Source organism: Diadema antillarum, unplaced genomic scaffold, assembly GCF_040938485.1.
Source record: "Diadema antillarum isolate AM-2024a unplaced genomic scaffold, OU_Dant_1.0 scf00000131, whole genome shotgun sequence".
Taxonomy (NCBI): domain Eukaryota; kingdom Metazoa; phylum Echinodermata; class Echinoidea; order Diadematoida; family Diadematidae; genus Diadema; species Diadema antillarum.
The window spans coordinates 288,929-311,044 of record NW_027271020.1 but is presented as its reverse complement, the minus strand read 5'-3'; the positions used below and the strand labels follow the sequence as shown (position 1 = coordinate 311,044).

Below are 22,116 nucleotides of genomic sequence, written 5' to 3'. Positions count from 1 at the left end.
CATGATTCAGGCATAAACGTTTTTATGTGTTTCCTTCATGTTACCCTATACCGAAATGATAGACTTTAATTTCGCATAAAATTTAATTTTTATAGTGTAGAGCGGATGACAGAGGATAACATTACATTCATTGAGAGTTTTATGAACATTCCAAAAGCTTTCTACTGAAAAAAGGCACTCATCCAAAGCCATATTGATATAGGCGTATGTGGCGTTCTGTTCTTATGATTTTTGTTTTTGCACTGTTGATCAGCAATACAGCACAGAGCTGCCTTTTTACCCTTTTGAAAGGGTATAAAAGCAGCACTGTGCTTAAATATATATACACATGTGTATATATATACATATATATATATATATATACATATATATATATATATGCATATACGTATATAATAATAATAATGATAATAATGATAATAATAATAATAATACAGGGTACTTATAATGCGCCAATTCCATATAGCTAACGTGCTCAAGGCGCAGTAGAAGAAGTAACTTATGAAATACAACAATCCTTACACAAACATGCACATGAAAATGAATGACACAATAATGATGATGAAAAATATGTATCATATACTAATATAGTATATATATAATATTAGGATAAGTCGAGCATGATAATATTTACAGACGGATCAGTTTACGTCAATTGTCAAATAAAAACAAAAACAAAACAACACAACACAAAACAAAATAATCAAATGATGTTTGACATGCAAGGAACTCTGCACTTTGAAAGGTATTACTCGTTCGTTGGACGGGAAAATTGTTCTCATATACCTTGAAGTTCAAATGTCCATGACAACTATTATAGATTAATTTGGATCTTTAGCTTAATGGTGATTGCGCTAGGGCTTGGTAAGTTCCGAGCAGTCATAATCATGGTGAAATTGGGTTGATCTTTTATTTCATCACATACTTATTCATAACCCCTTCCCGTATAGGGGGCTTTCTCCTAATGCGTTTTAAATAGCAATTACCTAAATAAGCGGTTGTGAGAGGGATGCAAAAGCTTTTCTTTTATAACTGCAATGAAAATAACTCCCCCTTTTGACTCCTCTGGGGGTAAGAAGAACCCATTCAAGATTCATCAACGTTAGCTTTAATCCTTCCAATGTGATTTACACTCGACGCTTAATTGGATTCTGGGCGGATTAATCTCAGTAAATACGTGTGAAAATCATCGCGCAAAACCTCATGCAGCGCATTCAGTCGTGCGCGGCCACGACTCATGGCGGTGATTACAGACCTCGTTTCTTCAGGAGCTATTATAGGAGCGCCAGGTGCGGGCGCTGTTTCCCCCTTCACAGTTCAGCCGATTGTCAGTCCGATCGTCTGCCTGCCGCGGACACGAGCGTCGCGCTCCAGTAAAATACTATACAGGGCTGATCCAATCCCTTTGTTCTTGACTGTCGGATCTATTTCATGTGGTTCTTTGGATTCTCTGCCACTCGCCACGCTCTCTTCTTTCCACTTGACCCTGCCATCTGGATACACCAAACAAGGCGATTAGCTCCAGTAACCGTTGAGTCGGACACACTCCCAATATCAGTGTCATAACACCCTTGGTATTAGCCGGTCTATCGGTCTGCTTCAATACAAAAACCAATTCAAAACACACTCTCTTTAATTGATAGCTAAACCGTAACAGACAAGGACCTTACACCAGTCTGCATGGTCACAATAAGGTAAATGTTGAACAGTAATTTTGGCTAATTCGTACAGTATCTCACATGACTGTGATAATCATTGAGCAGTAGACAACATAGATACGACACTCACAGAATATCTTTCCTGCAATTAAAAGCATTTTAAAATACTCTTGTTACAGAACAGTGCAATGAAATCTGTCAAGCAAAACAAAGACATAATACTCCTACATGCAGCCCAACATGCATTCCAATCAAATATCAAATACAATGATCAATGAAATTCAACATAAGGTAATCGAATTCACGAACAAAGACAGAGTAGGAAAAAAAATCTGCTCACAGGCTTTACAATTAGCAATGAATCCAGTACTTTAATATAAGAATGGTCATTTAAGGTAAGCTGACTTACTTGTATTCAAACAGTTACATGTTTGATTTTGTAATCTTTTCGTTCTATTTCATGGAAAATTGTGATTAAGACATTATGTTGTGTTACCTTGAACTGCCCCGTCCAAAAAGCAACAAAAACAACCAAAAACAAAACAAAAACGCACTTTTGGCAGCCCCCAACCCCCCAAATAGTAACATAATGCCTTAAGGACATGGCACCGTTTGTACTTTTCGGATCCTTGAAATTTTCCAGCAAGAAATAAGTAATAGATATTGTAAAATGTTAATTAAAAGTAAGGGCATCGTGGTACAATGTATTATCATTATTAGCAGCGGTAGCAGCAGCAGTAACAGAAGCATTATTATGGTTCTTATTATCATTATTGAGAAGATAATGTAGTAAACGTTTGTTGAGTCTGAAAATCTCGCTAGAAAAGCAAACTTAGAAATCCAGATGCCCCTCTTAATCTAGGTGAGAACCTTGCAATGCTAAGGTGATAATGACGGTAAAGCCACCTAGTGTCTGGTCCCTACTATGGGCCCTTTGAAGAAGGGGGCGAGCCTGTTTAAGAAGACCGTTGACATCAATATTACGATTGATATCATTACTACTATAATCATTATCAATAGCAGTAGTACAAGTAATACAGAAACATTGTCATTTTTCTTATCATCATTATTGAGAAGATAATGTAATGAAAAATTGAAGAAAAAAAACGTACTTTCGTGGTCCCACATACCTATATTAGCGTTTGTCTGTTTGTATAACATAGGAGTTATTGATTTTCACCTTTGGCATCAACTTTTGTGTATAGGTTATTCATGGATTCACCAACACATTTCCAGTACTGCGGGACAGAAAATTTATATTTAACACTTAGGCAGTTATTCAGGACGATGACACATCTTCTCTTGCAAAATTATATAGGCCCTACGTCTGCAAATCAAAAGGCGATCTGTGATCTTGTTAGATTTTATGTTTCAAGGCACAATCAAAGAAAGTTGATGAAGCGCAACTATGGCGATCAATGTTATATATGGTAATAAAACGGATATTTGCCTTAGTGGGAATTATCTAGACGTGTGTACCTTGAGTGCATGATCGACTACGGACCTTTGGATATACTATTATTGATTTACACATGCCATCCCTAAAACCAAAGTAAATAATAATAAAAAAAGGCCTCTGAGCCAAAACTGTTCTTGTTTGGGTAGCTTCTTTATTTTCGCTTAAATGCGATGAAATTTTAAAGAGAATTTAACTTTTGATCATGTGATACAAGATCAAACATCTTTAACAACCACAACATCGAACATTATTTGCCCATAGTGCTTCGACATAATCTATTGTGTTCTTGAAAAAAAAAATAATAAAAGGGGGTGAAACTATACAATATTTCCCGGCATTTTTCATAATTTGGCATCCATATAAATCAAACTTATACACACAACAATTACTCAGACATGTGAGCTTGCAAGTTATTCACATAGAGATGAGCGTTTAAAAAAAAACAACAACAACAATCAAGTTTGTATTGCCGTCGTATAGTTAGTTCTTTAATTTGAACTGGTTATACTCTAAATGAAATGCCCTTTTCTGATTTCAACAATTTTACGGAATATCACCCAGGACTTCCCATTTAAGGAGCGATCTTCCCCCGCGAACTCGACACCATTAAACTGAAATTAGCCCACAACCCGAGCATTTAATAGCCTGATCTTGACCGCAGGTGGTTTGGGCTGTATTAACCAGGGGGGAAAATATAGGTAACGTCATAAACTGCTTCTAAACTATGTCAAAACACTTTTTTTATCCCTTCTGCCATTTTATTGCCTTGGGCAACATTAAAAACTCGAGTTCTTACACACCATTTGGTGGCTGGATCTCTACAGTTTGTGCCAAGGATGCCCCCCTGTTTATCACCGGAGTTCATCCCGTTCAGCTATTCCGAGACGGCGATACTCAACAAACAGGAACCATTGATCGGCATTGGGGTAACCTCATAGACGCGGCGGAAGGAAGAGAAAAGATATTACCTAGCGGCGGCGAGCCTTTGATCTCCACTCACCAATTCATAGCTCCTTGTAAAGTTTTATTGCTCAATTATTGTGGCGAGGATTTTGCGAAAGGTAGTTTGGTTCTCTCCGCCTGATACGTCAAAAGGGTGCGGGGCTCAGTGAGGCTACTGTGTTAAAACTCTTTGTCGATTTGTCGGCGCATACCGGGATTGTTCAAGAAAAAACTAGTACCGATCTATTCAGAGAAGGTGTTTGGATTGATGGTAGTATTGGTGGAGGGTATGGATTGAAAACAGATGTGACTGTTTGAGTGTGCTGCGAAGCCACTTAATTTGTCCACCAATTAAAACGTTCCGTGCTAATGAGACTATATAATTATTGTCAGTGAACCTTTTCAATTACACCCATATATCCCGCGCTCATCGGCGAGTTTCAGCACAGCCCTCTGTCATTATCAGGCGTAATGACCGAGATGGAAACAGTGTTGCGCCTGCGCAGTACCTCCACATCTCTGGCTTCCAACTAATAGCGTAGCGGTCAGTGGCATATCAACTTGGCAGCATCGGCATACGCGTACCACACTATAGAGCGAGCCGTAGGGGGAGAACCTGGGAGAGAGATAGGAGGAGATGGTTTACTGAGCGTGCCAGCATCTCACACGGTGGAATGCCCCGGTGATATCACCATCTCACCCAGATATAGCATAAACATTATCATTACTATTATAGATATACATCTACTTGGTTTGAGGTAATTGTTTTGATGCTAGAGACACGATAATCAAATACAGTATATCACCGTTGCTGCGTCTTAGGGTGATCGTCTCTCTCTGCAATGTACAAATCATAACTCGGCAGGGGGCTTCTTTTCGTTTGAGAGAAGCCATCGAAGGCTGTTTTCAATGCATTCAGCGAGTCGAATTTGCTCATTGCAAGGCGAACTACCCACTGAAAAGAGAGCGAGAAAAGTTGATTTAGTGAGGGACATCGACATGCAGCCCCTTGCAGACGCCAGCTCTAGTCCCGGTCGAGCCGGTGACGGAAAACCATTGACAAATTGTTTCAGCGGAACAATCTCACCCAGCGGGATGACAGAGTCGACTCCGCCCGAAAGTCCAGCGGTGAGGTCGCCTGAGCCTTCGGCAAGACTTACGTGTTCTCCAGTGGGGAGTATATCTCGCGGGAGTGTAGGGAGACCATCTCGCACTGGCAGCCCGATGCACCACAACATACCCCGAGAGAACAGGCAGGACATCAGGGAGAATGATGTCGAACAAGTTAACTCTCCCTCGCGCCCGAAGCTGACTCCATTTTCCGTGCTAGACATCTTGGACCCGAACAAATTTAATGGCTCTGTGTCACCAAAACTTGAGCGGGAATCCGAACGATTATCGGCCGACGAAGAGGGTAGGATATCACCCGAGTTCTCGGTAGGCGGTCGGGACGTTGTTTCGAGCGCCGCTTTTTTCGCCGCGCAAAGGAAGCGAGGGAGGCTGCTTGGTGGGCATGCTCTCTCTACGTCTTGCTCAGACCGAGGGGTCGATGACAGAGTGTCAGGTGGGTTAACAATTTTCTCTTATTTTCTTTCTTTCTTCCAGTCAAACTGATCTATGTACCCCTATTTCAAGCATTTTTCCTACTTATATCTACCAATATAAAATAGCTGTAGTTCTCTGGCTTATGTGTGCAGCAGGAGTGGAAAAGAAAGAAGAAGCAAGTACCTATCGTCATCATCTTTATGATATTTCCACATCTTTCATCTGAAGATGATAAATAGAGTAGAAAACAATCTGCAAATACGCACTTGGGCGATGAGAAACAGTCACGTTCTTGTTCTATCTTTGAAACTTTCAGGCAGATTGTTGTACGAATAGTCGCTGTGGGGTTAAAATGACGGATTTTTGCATAAGAGATACTACAACCATGAATCTAGAGTAGTTCTACATAAACTTGTTAGGAATAGACTTCAGTCAAGACGGGCAAAAAAAGTGGTTGTCAAATTACTTCCTAACCATCTTATCTAATGATATTAAAGAAGCATAATGTATGGGAAAATCTTAAGAAATATAGCATTTATGCGAGTGTATACAAGTATCTGCAACAATTCGGCAATGTCCTTACCTTTCAAGACTACGTTCACTATATCACAGGCTTTACTGGGAAAATACCAAAGACACAAGGCAAGTGATTAAAAAGGGACAGTATTGGGTTTATTTCATCGGCACATCATCAACTGACCTATATATACAAATTATTTTAGATGGTTCTTCTTGATGAAGTCCACATTAAAGCATTGGAACCACGACGGAGAGATTTGTCCAAGACATCGCTGCATGAACTGTGTAGGAAATACAAGCATATGTGCATCAATGCTTTGTCTCTCTTTTTGCGAGTCAGTGAATGAAATATGAAATACAGATTTCATTTCTCAGATGATATTCATCGGATTTCCTAATTATGGTCGAACTAACACTTTCAAATCCAAGCACAGTTCGCAAGCGCCTGAGATTTTGAAAGACCAAACCACGCAATCATCTTTACCCTTCAGGCAGCTATCATTATTCTCTCAATGGCACAGCATTATAATACCTATCCCACACTACCTTAAATGGAATTGGCAGGTTACCGCGATAACGCCGAGGCGGAGAGTTAGAACATGGAGGTACAAAGTACCTCCATGGTTAGAACTAGCGAAATTCTGTCTTCATGCAGAAAAATCGCCAAGATCCTGGCGTCGGAGTCAAGTTAGTCAGTGGAGCTTGGAGTGCTGCCCGATTAACCAGCATAGACGTCGCCTAAGCTAAGCTCGTGTGACGAGTAAACGAGAACTGATATGTGATAGCCAGAAACTAGGCTTTTTCTGTATGATTCGAATCCTAACAGACATTAATTTAGTGAAGATATTTGAAATGAAGTATTGGGATATTGTTTGAAGTATCTATCTTCTTCTTTTCAATAAGTCATTTTCTTTTCAATAAGTCATTAACTTTGTAGGACTCCTCGTTGTGTTTAGTTATTCTAATCTTCCCTTGGGATTCTGTCTCACCTTAGCGTAAATAAATGTGTATTTGATTTAAACAACTGGACATTGCAAACACTATAAGGACATTTGTAGGTCTCTTTGGATGCAACGTCATTCTTTGGTGCTACTTTTATGGACGTTAGGACCTCTCACGATGATCAATTCATTTTACAGACCGCACGTTTGTTTTGTGGTTTCACAGTTGTTTTCATCACATTTTGCATCTAGCAGAATGATATTTCTTTACAATTTGGCTGCTATTATTTTTTTTTTTCACAAAGTAAATCGCAGTCCTTGGATTCATCCTACAGACTCGTTCCACTGAAACTGAAAGCATTTCTGCGTTATTTTTGCTGTCGGTCTTTTTCAAAAGCTCGGAATTGTATCGCCTCAAACCGAGTTTCTGTCGCTTCAGGTTCGTCCCTCCACGTCTTTTATGTCAAATAGTCGTCTGTACTTGTTTATTTACCAAAGGGATTTGCACGACAACGATACTGACGGAACTGTACCGTTGTTTTCACCGCAAAGAAAAACGGAAACAAAGTCTCAGAAACGTATTTTTCTTTTCTTTCTCTTTTTTGGCAGCATTTAAATCACGAATTCTACAATCGACTGCATACCAAGATGATAATCACTCTGACTCGGGGTCATTGTACAGTCTCTTTCGCACCCGCATACACAATGACATACGTACTTCGTGTACTTCGTCGCAGCTACAATTTAAAGACGACCGATTTAACTTGAAAGGCTAATTAGAATGCTCGAAATACAATCAGAAAACACATCCAATGAGTCAGCCTCTGGATGTCGTGCGAAGTGTATAACCACCATGGTTTTGATAGTGCCAGATCGCACAGCCCCCCCCCCCCCCTGCATGTCATCTCTCATATATAAAGTCGATACTCATCTAATACAAATTATATGCAAGAATAAACGTAAATGGGGCATTCCTTTGCTGACGCCTTTTGCTCACCGTCTTTTCCAGAAATACGTACAATCGGTAGTGATCGGTCAGCTAATAATAATTTACGAGCATACATGAAAGGATTAAAAAGTGAACCTATCAGTGTTAAGCTCGACTTTGATAAGAAAATAAAAGTTTACGAAACAGTACAAATAAAGCTATCTTTAGAATCAGACACAAAAACACTTGTACTTTGAAGTTAAACATGTTCTCTTCAGGCAGTGATATTCTTCAGGCTCATTATAAATATGACAAGACAATGACGTCATTGACCTAACAACTCTCTCATTGTTTAAAAAGAGATGAATTATTATTTCATGAGTATTCATCATTTCATCCGTTATAACACCTTGCATTTCACAAAGTCATTTTGTAAGTCTATACAATGGAGCAGTGTGTTGTCAATAGTATTGCTTGTTCTTGGATTCATGTCGATAGGAAATCTGATAGTGATTTGTGTACAGGTGACTGCAGACTAGGGCGAGGAGTGCTTATGACGTCAGCTGATTTGCATATATCACTATTTTAGTAAAACCAGGTTAAATCTACAAATTCCCTAACTCTCCTATTATTTGTCTTATTTTTGAAGACACTTTTCCTGTTCTGTTGTCTATCTACCTGATGTCTATTAGCAAATGGAGTGCAGTGCTACTTTAATCCCTATACAAGATACTGCTTGTCAAACCCACGTGACTCATGTTTGGATTTTTAACATACGCTGGCATGTGGTTACTCACGTTGAAGGACTAGACAGCGTTTTGTATAGGTATGTGTTGGACTATGGCCATGAGTTGCATTCGTTCTCGCTTTAAAACGATGCACAACTCGACGGTTGGCGTGCTCCAGTTACGACAAATCTACGGAATAGATGACATTGTCGAAAGTGATTGCGTGATCTTACCTGGTATTCCCGGTGGCTAACAAGAAGACTCGTCGGAAAGTCAAACACGTCATTGTGATTTATCCTGTTGGATTTGTTTTTCTGTTCTTCTTCGTCAGAAAAAGGCATTAAGTCTAACCTCCAAACGAGTTTTAATCTGCATTGCATACTAATCATATTCGTCAGATCAGCTAAATAGTACGTTTCCAATTACTGCTAGTAAATGTTCATGGCAGTGAGATTAATCGATGAAAATGTCACTCTTCTCCTTAGTGCAAACGATATCCTTTCTTTCTTGAATTCATCGTAAAGCCCATCTAATTTTACTGAGGGATCTCTGATGGAATATCTAAGCTTCATTAAAATGCATGAAAACTCAAGCATTCCCCGTGCATATATATACGTGTATCTAGACTTTTATAGACCCATCTCACTCGGATCTGTAATCCCCGTACTTTGCATCACTCGCGCCGAGCTTGATGGCTGAGAATTTCATGCAGATGTGCTGCTCAAAGTTTCCTGTATACGTCGCCAATAGACTCAACAGGCGTCTGCTCTCGAAGCTATAAATCATTGTGCTTGCTACGGGCAAAATGCAATTAAGTAGCTGTCACAGATAACAACATCCCCCTTTCGCATTTGCATCATATTTCAGGAATTCATAACGCGGATGATCCACCCACCCATACTCGACTACGATTCCTTTGTTGCCACTACTTCAACTACTACTGCGACTATACCACTCCTTTACTCTAATCACCTGCTGTTAGTTTTGTCTCCCTCTTACAAGTGTCTTGCAGCAGTGATTCGAAGGGAACTTAAAGCTTTCGGTCGCTTGGTTTCCTGCACGCATGGATTCCTTGTTTCATCAGCGGCCACATAAAAAAGATCTATTCTACAACGATAACAGCAATACCACGTGCAACATTAATAACGACTTTTGCCGTTTCATGTACATACTTCGATAACAACAATGCTACTGCTGTTTACAACTATTACTATTTAAAAGTGCTGGTACTAAACGTACCTGCATTTTAATTCTACTACTTTTCTTACTCTCTAAAAAAAATCGAGTGAAAATTTTCACTCTTAAAGGAGTGAATACAAAAAAGAGTGAATTTTGAGTGAAATTGGGGTGAATTCTGAGTGAAAATGTTCATTTTCACTCGTTTTAGAGTGACGTCAGGGATCACTCCAAAATCTTCGAGTGATCCCTGAGGTCACTCCAAAATGAGTGAACATGAACATTTTCACTCGAAATTCACTACAATTTCACTCGAAATTCACTCTTCTTTGTATTCACTCCTTTAAGAGTGAAAATTTTTACTCGATTTTTTTTAGAGAGTACTAAACTACTACTGCTATCGCTACGTTTGATCCCACACTACTACTACTACTACTACCACTTCTTCTTCTCCTTCTTCTTCTTCTTCTACTACTACTACTACTACGACTTCTACTATAATGCCACCACTACTACTGCTGTTACTTTTGCCACTACTACTGTATACTAGAAAAAACGTTTCCACCATCAATGATATGGCATACAAATTTTCATGTCTGTTAGGAAATGCCTCACTGAAAGAAGCTTATATGTTTTTTTTTATATTTGTCACTTTAATCATAACTATTGAAGATAATTGTTTTAGGACAACACACTCGGTTTTTTTTTGTACATTCTTTTGTTCTCATGTGGCAAAATAATAAATCAATGAATGATATGAGAGACAGGGATGATTTAGTTATCCATGTTTGTGTCAAATGTTTGGAAGTTAGAGTACGACATTTTTTTAAAGAATTAGACAGTCATCACTAACTGCTCCGTAATTGCTACAAATGGATTTCTCTTTATAAACGATTCGTGGCTATCAATCGTTGCTTTCAACTGGGCCCCAGGGTAGAAAATACTGGTATTGTTTTGTAAATGGGACCATGCGCCGTCACAAAAGATGAGGAAAAATTAAATGGATATAGATACATTAGAATGAAAATAAAGATGTGAAGAGTTTTATTGAAAAGTGGGCTAAGCGCCATTTTTAAACATTTCAAAGTAAGTCCATCATCAGATAGAGCAAAATTAAACATTTCCAGTAATGCCTCACTTGTAACATAAAAAGGAATATTCTGGAAGTTTTGATTAAAAATATCCTATATTTTCTCATTATTTTCTTTGTTTTTAGCTGCTTTAATCACAAATATCTCAACTTAACAAAAATGGCTTTAGCTCGTTTTGCAATAAAACTCTTCATGTATACATGAATCATATATGTACAAACATGTCAACACATCAGCATTCGTATGAAATTAAGCTTAGAATAACTCTAGGTATATTCATACCTCATGTTTAATTTACTGCAATAGTGGAAAAGCGGACACAGAGAAATGACTTTTTCCCGAATGAAAGTTACAATTGACCCATCAGAATGTGGGACAGCTAAGGTTGGTCAATAGCTAGAACGGTCAGCAAGTGGTCATATCAAGGAGTTGTCATATCAAGGAGTTAGTAACTCCTTGGTCGTATCAACATCATGGGACGAGTAGTATATAACCACACAGTCATGGAATTGCAATGGACACGCTTTGAAAATATCAGTGAAGTGCGCACTCTGTTGTCAGGCCTTGGGCGTCGGTGGTACCTGATGTGCGAGCGAACAGATAACAACCGACTGTATACAAAAGACTTTGAATCATGTGCAAGAATACAATGAAATTCAGTCAGGTTTGGATGAATAAAAGTTTGCATGAGTTAACGCTGCATATTTCGTACTTTTGTATTTTTTCTCGTTTTTTATGCTTTGTCATACTTAGAAGCAGTAACGTGATGTAGTATTAACCCTGTCCATAACCTCCTCACTTTAAAAGGGACGTTTTGGGGGTGATTTTGACATGGATCAATCATATTATCTCCCATTTAATTGCTCTCAAAGCTGTGGGCATACTTACGAGTGACAATTTTTGTGTAGGGGAAGAGAGAGGAAGATAGTATATACTCCTGTACATCATGGAATATACCAAAAGTTAGAAACAGAACATATTCCATGGAAGAACTGGTCGCAATCTCCAAACTTCCGCCACAGGACCATTCATGTTTGCATTCGTACGAACGTTTCTTTTTTGTCCTGTCGGTCTTCTTCCCTCCCCTTTATGTTCTATTTTATTTTCCTCATTAGCATGCTCAAACTATGATTATTAAAAACAAAATGCATCATTTTTGTAACAATGACACGTGGTAAAAAATGTGTGTCGTCTGCTATCCGTCTCATAATTTTCTGGTTAGCAGGTGTGTGTGTGCGTGTATACGGTCTCCGCACAGCGCACTATTCACTCAGCGGGTGAGTTTTAACCATAACAAGGCGAGATTCGATGTTCGCGCGCAATCGCCCATGTCCGAATTACTATTAGCATGAAACGCAACCCGGCTGGCGGCCGACCCAGACGAGGGTTCGCCGCTCCCTTCTCAAGGCACTATTCCATCTTTACGTTCTCTATCTACTAACATTTTCCTTCTCCCAATCTCGTACTTCTTCCCTATAGCTCCGTCGTGTCCTACTTTTCTCTCTCTCCCCCTTTCTCTCCCCCTCTCTCTCCCCCTTTTCTCCCTCTCACACACTATTTGTCTAGCTATCTAGCTATCTTGATATCTATCTAGGGCCTATATCATATGCAGCTATGCCTATATATCTTTATAGATGCTATACACTTTTCTATCTTACTCACTGTTCGATCTTTCTTTTGACAGAATACACTCAAGCGTAATAAGTGACTTGTTTTGACACAACAGCTATACTTCCCCTTTACAGACACAATTTTTATCAGATATCATATTGTGCTCATAATTCTTTTACTCATTTTCATATGAAACATAATAAAATAGTTATTCTATTCAACATTAGTTTTATATTTTTTCATCTAAAGCATGATAAGATAATTCATCAATTCAAAATTAGTTTTATACAAACGCGAGCAGAGTGCCCCCCAAAAAGTATATATTCTTAGTTTGTAAATATTTCCGGGAGGCCTATGTTATGTTGCTCCATGGTTTTGTGTTTGGAGTTATCATGACATAGTCAGATGACTTATATACTCAGTCTGCATTTTGCGGAGCCGTCAACATGCAGCGCCGCAAGCGTCCGCTGTAAGTACCGTTGAGAAAACCGTGAAGATATTGATGGTTTGAGATTCATTTTCCCCCTAACTTTTTGTGTTCACATGTGATGGAAATGTACCGGAGGAGAATCTTACATTCAAGCATCCTCCAAGCCATTAATTATTCGTGATTGCGAAAACCTGAGCTGAAGTAAAAAGGTATTTTTTTTTAATGATCACCTATTAGTCGACATAGCCATCCAATTCAGTTTCCAAGCACGATATAAAGGGATGGAAGAACTTCTTGAAGGGATTTGTCATAACGACATGATTTTAAAGTAGCCGTAATACATGCCGATCTTTGCCTCTATAAATGACACAATTCAGAAGTAATCGTCTCTCTGTTGCCTGCAGGGCAAAGATTTCCGACGGAAAGGAGATCTAATTTTGCGTCTGTTAAGTATAACAAGTCATGTAAGCAACATTCAAAAAGGTATCAACGGAATGTTTTTACTCGCCATTAAGGTAGTTCCTGTGAAGACTCGAAGAAAATTAGAAAATTCTGCTTTCTTGACTCAAACTAAATCAAAGATTTACAAACACACAAACACACGCGCGCGCACACACACTTACACACACAAAAAAAAACAGTAAATACAATGTTATCATCCATAATTAGGGATTTCCCCATGTCTCTTCGGTAATAATATTTAGAGAGGAGTTTAGAAAATGCATTTAATCGGACGGAGTACCTATTGACATAGAAGTGATGAATATTCTCGTTCCGGTTAGCGTTTATCTAGAGTACTACAGCCTCAAGAACCTGTGCTGTTATAGGATTTTTGATGTGCCCTTCTTCTGTTAAATTCACGAAGTGCATCAGCGCATCAAAACGTATTAATTCAGTGAAATCTTAATTACAGAAGTGTTAACACGTTATCCTTTAAAACCCACCAAGAGCCAGAAACGACATTCCTGTAGTTTGGTGCTGTATCTTTTTACCATGAGCTTTTACCATCAATACTGTTTGAGTTTCATTTGAACTCTTTGTTGCCCAAAGAACCACTTTTCTTTTTCATTCACAAAGACTCTTGGATTTGTAGATTTATAGCTATAACTGATTTTCCAATTGGCAACACGTTTTAGAATGATTTTATTTTTCTTTTCTGTCCATTTTCTTTTAAATGTTTAACTGTTTTTTATGCAGATTCGATCAATTCAACCATTCTCATTTTAATATTTCTACAATATGAGATATGCAGAGAAATTGGAGTTGCTAATTTGACGATTGAAAGAGGATTTCTGAAGCAAAGCTTCCTAAAGCCTTCATGTAGTAACGGAACAGTGTTACCTGAAGCTGAGAAAAAAAGGGACAAACTTTTTAGCAGAGTTTATCTGAGACGTTTCCTTGAAAAGAATCACTGCGTTTGAAATCTAGAAAATGTCAATTTTCTGGTGTTTGGATTGCTTATTTTTAGCTCATAATCTATCAACTACATACCTCAGCTTGGCATCATCTTATCTAATCTTTACTTAAGATCTGACAGTGTTGTATACTTCTTTCATTTGCAAAGCAGTTTGGGTAAACAGCATATTTGTTGTTATTTAGTACTATTCTTTTTAGATATTTATCAGTTCCAGCATCATGCTTATTGTAGCGATGAAAGTGCATTCCTAAGTGACATCGTGTGTTGCATCAAAATATTTTGATTTCATAATTATGAGATGAGGAATTCGAGACCACTGAATCAAAAGATTATATGTTACAGTGCAGTGCAAAGCGTTTATGATTTTAGTATAAGTTAGCTTTACATACTAGTACCCTCAAAGCAAAAATTGCATGATACTTTGTTAAAGATTCAGTCTTCCATGAGCGCACATAATATCGGGCTCAAAAAGTCTATCCTGCTCTTCCTTTGTTCATTGTTTTGAAATCCAAAGAGCTGATGATTGTATATAACAGCTATAGGTCTGTTTTGTGTAATTGTCTCTGCCTAAAAGGTCTTGAAAGAAACTGTCAGCTAGGCTTGTTGTTATTAGGATTTTTTATGATATGTTAGAATTTCGCTTGTTCTGTTTCGCTGCCCGAGATATATATTTCGAAATATGCGGTTTGTCATATGAAACGATTCGCTGACGGCGGAAATGTGAAGCGTTTAGCGCAATAAAAACGGGACGAGTGTGGCTGCGTGGTTTTAATTTATTGCCGCTCGACACGGAACGAAAACGAGAAATAAATGGCGGCCAGATCGGCGGGGATACAATCGGTTCTCGCAAGTCACGATCAATTTTCGAAATCGAGCCAAGTTAGCCATGAAATGAGCTTTTATAGAGTCATCCTTTCACGCCGTAAAATTAAAGTGTACCCCTCGGCGCCAGCTACAAGTGTTCACGATGCAGAAATTTAAGGTGACTGAAAAAACAATTTGTCGATTTTTCCATTGCAATCAGTTTTTCTTGAAGAACCGCATCGTAAGAAGGCTTCTCTATCTTGAAGGAGCACCTGGTCCAACTTTGGGAAGAGTTGTGTTTCTATTTAGCACGCCAATTTTGGTGCGTACTCGGCCCATTGGTCGCGAGCGGTGAACCCTGGAGTTACGGGGATAAATGCTTCAAAGACGCCGCGGTGAGCCGACCGTCCCCCGATCAAGACCAGCGGGGGACTTCTCCGGTGAACGGGGCGTGTAACTCGCTTCCTCGAGTCACAGGCGCACGCGGCTTTCGTTGATCTTGTTTCACACGAGATGACGTTTAAACGGAAAATGAATCGGATTCATGTCGCCAGGGAGACGGTGGATACTCCGACCGTTTAAGATAAGACTCCACTCTGTCACACATTAATTTCGTGTTCACGCAAAGCTTCATCGGCCCGTTTGGCGGCATTATAAGATGTTCGGCTGGAACCTGGGAGGAAAAGCGGGTAGCATTTAGTGTCAAAGGAGTTTGCAGAACGGAAGATAATTGGTGCTCTCGCAAAGTTGAAAACCGCTGAAATACCGCCGACACTCAGATCATTCTTTCAGGAGAACAACATATATATATTTTTCATTTTAATGTATGGAAAATGCACTGCTCCTAGTGATTTGTAAATATCTCCTCAGGTTCAGTGGTAAATTGGGACTAATGGCAGCATAACATTTCAGAACAGAACATTATTTGAGATTTTTTTTTTCAAGGATGAAATAAAGGTTGGAAGTCTCTAGTTACTCTGAATAAGTCAGAGTTTTCTATTTGTTGCATACACACACTTTCCATTACCTGTAGAGTTTTTAACTCTAGAATTTTTGTTGAAAGTATAATGTGGAAATATATAAACTAATTGCCTATTTATGAGTTTAAGTATCTTGTTCTTTTATAATTTTATCTCTTTTTCATCTTAGTTTATTTCTTTCAAAATGTTCAGACCGTCTCGTTCTATACCTCTCACTCATTCAATATCATCAACTTTGATCAAGTTAACCCCTTTTGTGCATAATCATTAACATACTCTTGCATACCCTGACAAAGTGTAGAAATTACGCGTTCGTTTCCTTTCCTTGATTTAATTGACTAGTCGAAAAACGGTCCAACAAGAGTGATGTTTAATATCCATGATTCTTTTATTAACGTTTTGCAAGAAATTACAGGAGTGCAAGGTGACACCACTATGTCAAATATATTGCAATAATTCCATTATGTGTTGCATGTTGTGGCTCTCCATTTTGTGTATTTTCTGTAAGCTCGTATCTCCATGGTTTGACAAGGGTCTCCATCGCGTCAGTGCATACACAGCTATGTGTGTCACCGGCCGTTTTCTATCCTTACATCTGATTCATTTAACACAATTTTCTGCACATAATTCTCAATGATAGGTTAACCTACTTGCCCCGGTGCACTAGATGGCTGGGGCATTTTGTCTGCATGCTTGCTTTGTGACGTTTTCATACTATCATAGCTGTACTTTGCCAAAGCGATCCTGTGAAAGAGTTCCATGTATTTGGCTGCAATGTGCGGCGCCCTCGAAAGGGAATTTATAAGGGCCCTTCGGCGGATTCAGTGAAAACTTTTGAGGCATCAAATGCTATCGACATGGATTAAAGCATGATATGGAGGCCGAGTGGGATAGCCGAAAAGGGCTTCTGCTTTATACATCTGCCTTGCATCTCTCGATGCTTGCTGGGTGCACAAAATGGGAACGTATAGGCCCTATGTGTCCTCCTATACACGTGATACCGGAATTCATCTAACATGTGGGCTATGTGATTCTCCCTTAATTGACATCTATTGATTACCTCTCATAACACTGCATAATTACAAGCTATCCCCCAATAGATTGGACATCCTCATTGTAATCGATGGCACTTAGAGCGACGCATGCACCGGGGCCTCCAAAAAGCGGTCACCCTTTTCATTCTCACCTCTCCGTGTGCCATTTAAATCAATCCTGCTAACCCATAACCCCCCGGATGCGTTGGATCGAAAATGAATCACAAACTAAATACATTTAAATTGATTGAGCAATAAAACGGGGGCACGTTAACGACAGAGGTGTACACTCAACCTCCATTCTTTTACCTGTCTTTCCAGTTCCCCCAAAGTGATACCATCGCTAATTAAACACCTCTGTTCATTTTGGACTCATTACGGGCTGTTTGTTTCCCGAGATACCCCCACTCTGGCCCACCGCACTCGATTTGTCCTGGCCGAGCAAACGATCATGGGGCGGCCGTGGCCAGCAGATGACGTAGCTTTATCTGCTTGGCGTAATATTGTTGTCTGTGTTTACAGCATTTAACTGCAATATTTATTCTGAGGAAGATAGCTACAAGTTAGCCATTGTGCACTTTTGTTTGTTCTCTCCGTGGCTTGTAGCTCGCAAAAAAAGAGGTAGTAATTCACACACCTTCGGGTACAAATTGCATGTGTGTGTGTGTGTGTGTGTAGGGGGAGGGGGGTGGGGGACTAATGGCATATTTCGAACCCCTGTGGTTTGGTTTTTAAGGTTGTAATGGACACGTCAGCATACTCAAGGTAATGTCATGCCCTTGGAATGCTTTTGACATTCATTCCATCAAATAATGATATCTTCACAATATCAACCCCCTAATGCTTAAAGAAAAATAATCAAGAGAGAGTTTCCGTGTTTTTTGTTTGTTTGTTTGTTTTGTTTTGTTGTGTTTTTTTTTTTTTTTTTGGTGTGTGTGTGTGTGTGTGTGTGTGTGATAGTAGGGACGAATGCATTATCAGCGTTAGGAAAAGTGTTCAAAAAGTGGCTGCCGATATTTTTAGAGTTCGTAATACTCTCCTAACCGAACAAGTATTTAAAGTGGATTGGAAGTGGCCAATAGTGCTGGGGGAAAAAAAACACAACAACACAAAAAGCAAAGTAGCTGCTATGGTATGCACAAACAATTGTGATGTTAAAGACATATTTACATTCATGCTTTCCCTTGTATGACATTGCTTAGTCAGTGTTTTCTTTTTTAATTATTTCGCTCTTCTTTTCGGCTACAAAAACAAAACAGGCAAAACAATACAAAACAAAACAAAACAAACAAACAAACGATAAATATTTCTCTCTTTTTTTTTGTACCACGACCAAATTGGTAATGTTATATCTCTAGGAGAAATCTCTTCTACGCACAATCAAATAGTCTTAATGACCATTTTCCAGTCATTTCGTCAACAAAATGACCGTTTCGCTAACGAAATTATTATGTCGTGGACGACGAAATGACTGATTTCGTAACGAAATATTCCATGCGACACTTGGCGCTCCATGATTTTTGTCCATGGTTTAAGCCATGGTTTCATTTGTATCACCTTCGTGAATTCGGGCCTTATAGTTTTATAGTTAAGTTCATGCAGCATTCTGGTTTTATGAGTGAAATATTTTCCAATTTTATGGTAGGTTTCATCAATGAAAGTATCAAGATATAAGAATTTGCAAGGATTCGCAATATCTCGAAATCGATATTGGATGCGGCATCATAATTAGCGCTACATTACCCAAAGAAAGAGGGAGCAAAGAGAATGTTATCTCAAACTCGTGACGTGTTGCTACACAGGAACTCGGTGTCTACAATAGAGTGAGCGAACTATGACGTCAGCTTTCGAGTTAATTTCATGAAATAATGCGCAGTGTGGATCTGGCGTGATTATGTATAACTCGTGGTGTGTGTGCAAGCTTGTGTGTTATGACAGGTAGAGCGGTACCCAGATTTTCATATTATGGATCTATATTGAAGAATAGATAAATAATGTACAGTATATATGCATGGCATACCACACAAGACATACGTGCAAAGAGATGGATGCAAGCACTAGCTGTCTGTCTCGATTTTCATTTCTTTTCTTGAATGAAAGTAACAGGAAAATTAATTTAAAAAGATAGACTTAGCTCTCAAAACCACATCATTGCTATTGGATAACATTTCGGAACAGCCACACGGATTTTTTGTTGTTGTTGTTGTTGTTGTTTATGATGCACTCATTTTCATTTCTTGGTTAGTTGTTTGTACTAAATATCTCTGATTCAGCCGTAAAAAAACCCGCATGGCATGGAACATGAATTTGCAAGTCTGCCAATGGAACACACACACATACACTTACGCACATACACATTATTGTGTGCATATATTAGCTGTGTGTATGTGTGTGTGTGTGTGTGTGTGTGTGTGTGTGTGTGTGAGTGAGTGTATGTTATAACACCTCCCTTGACAGTGGGACCTGCCGCAAAAATTCAGGCTGGGTTATTCGTCATTTTCTTTGGAAGACTGGGAAAATTTGTATAATGAAATTGGGTATTACGGCATATCATCATTTCCCTTATGTTGCAGTTTTTTTAATAGCATCTGTCAATTTGCATTAGCAGTTTGAAAATAGAGAGTCAAGTTCTTTTCCTATTTTTTCTTCTCTCTCTCTGTCTCTCAACCCACTCTTTCCTTCAGAGAACCGTGACTCTAAAGAGACGGGAGATTGTTATCGCTAATATTTATGCTTTGAAACTTGAACGTGATGAAGGGGGTGAAATCCGCCGTCAAAATTCAGCCGAGTCAACCCTGGGTGTTTCCCTTTTTTTTTTCTACTTCGTGACACGGACAGGCAAGAATATTTTAATGGTGATGGTAGAAACTAGAGCGTCGCCTTCATTTGCATTTACTGCACGATAAAACGACTCAAGGGTGATGAAGATTTAATTGATCCTAATTTGATTGCATGTTCGGTCTTGGAGAAAGCCCTTTGCGCTGAATTTTCTCTCCTACGATTTTGAGGGGGGGGGGGGCTATAAAAAAAATTCTCCCCATGTATTTCAACGATTCCTCTGTACGTTACATTCCAAACAAAGACATGCATAGGACATAATAGCACAAAGCCAATTATCGTATTTACAGTCTATAATATGTGAATATTGGCTTATTTGTGAGCATATTATACCAATCTGTCTTCGTAGTGAAATTTGATTTACATTCCTCTGCTAAGAAATAATAATATATGAGGGATGTATCTGTTTTTCGGCGGCCATTTTGGTTGCTCAGCAGGCAACATGTAAATGTATTAAGCCATATTAAAGTCGCCATTCCGTTCTGATTATGTGTCTTATGAAACGCAATTTTCCTTCGACAAGAAAATCATTTTCACGGCACTCCATTAATTCAAAGTAACTGATCAGCTTGCGTATATCTTTAAATTTCTTTACGTCGTCAATTTGATTGAAGACAAAGGAATGGAATTCAACCTCTCCTCACTGACAGACACACACACTAAAATAGGTTTGTATGAGATAGGTTTTTTTTTTTTTCAACTGAAAACAGTGAAACATTTTGAATGCAAATTTACCGTGTGTTATGTTGATACCATTTGGACTTGCAAGGAAAATTACAAATCACTCTTCCACGTCATGACCATGCAAGGTCTTTAGAAAGTACAGAGTACTACTTTAAAAGATAAGATAGAGCTAATAATGAATAATAATTGAAAGTAGGAATTATATCAGTATGAATACATGTTTTACATTTTTATAGTTAAAACAGTTTTTTCTCCTCTTTTTCATTCGTTCAGATTCCGAACACTCGCTGGTGGACGAAGCCCTGAAAGATCCACTGTCTCCGTCTTTGGATCAGCACGTGGACGTTAACGACAACGAGGATGACGACGAGAGTCACGTTGATGAGGACCAGGACAGTAGGGATCCCGACCTAGACGACCGGGTGAGCGGGGAAGAGTGTGACGACAAGGACGACATCCCAGGCAAGAAGCGGAAGAGGTCTGACAGCGACGGCAACAACAACGCAAAGGCCGGCAAACCCCGGCGGGCGAGAACTGCGTTCACGTACGAACAGCTGGTCGCTCTCGAGAACAAATTTAAAACGACGCGATATTTGAGCGTGTGTGAGCGTCTGAATCTGGCCCTGTCATTGAGTCTAACAGAGACACAAGTGAAAATCTGGTTCCAAAATCGACGAACGAAGTGGAAGAAACAGAACCCCGGTATGGACCCTAATGCCCCTACCACCACGTCCGTTACTACCCCGCAGCCTTCCCCACCGCTATCGGCGGCAGGGCTGCACGCCGCGGCGTACGGCACAGGACTCATGTACGGCTCACATCTTACGTACCACTCTCCTCTACACGCCGCTGGCGCCGCGATACCATACGTGGTCGGGTCGCCAATGTTCACGCATATGCACGGCCACCACTACTTTCCCCATTCGGGTCACGTATAGCAATCTTCTGGCCACGTTACCCATCCCATCCTCACCACTGCCGCTTACTTGCCTCGTGTAGCGAATTATGCGACTCTCTCAGACTATTTCATATGAGACAGTTTTGAAAGCTTTTGATTGAAGTCATATCTACCATTTTAAATACTTGTCATGGGAACAGGTAGCTGCACATGCTTGATGATGGTTTATGTTAGAAAAGCTGAGTAAAAGTTGTCAGGACTGGGCATTGGTCACGACACGTGAGGGAGAAATGTTATTCGTAACGTACACACAAACATGACAAAGCGACAACGCACAAACTGTAGGCCTATATCACGCTATCAGACACCACGGACACGTTTTTGATGTTGGCAAGTTTGCGCATTATCATAATGCAGTAAATAAAACAGACGT

General features: G+C 39.4%; 1 pseudogene; it reads left to right on the top strand.

Annotated features, from left to right (window-relative positions):
* The first annotated feature begins 4,968 nt into the window (after window positions 1–4,968).
* LOC139720633 (uncharacterized) lies at window positions 4,969–21,723 on the top strand (annotated as a pseudogene).
* The last annotated feature ends 393 nt before the right edge of the window (window positions 21,724–22,116 follow it).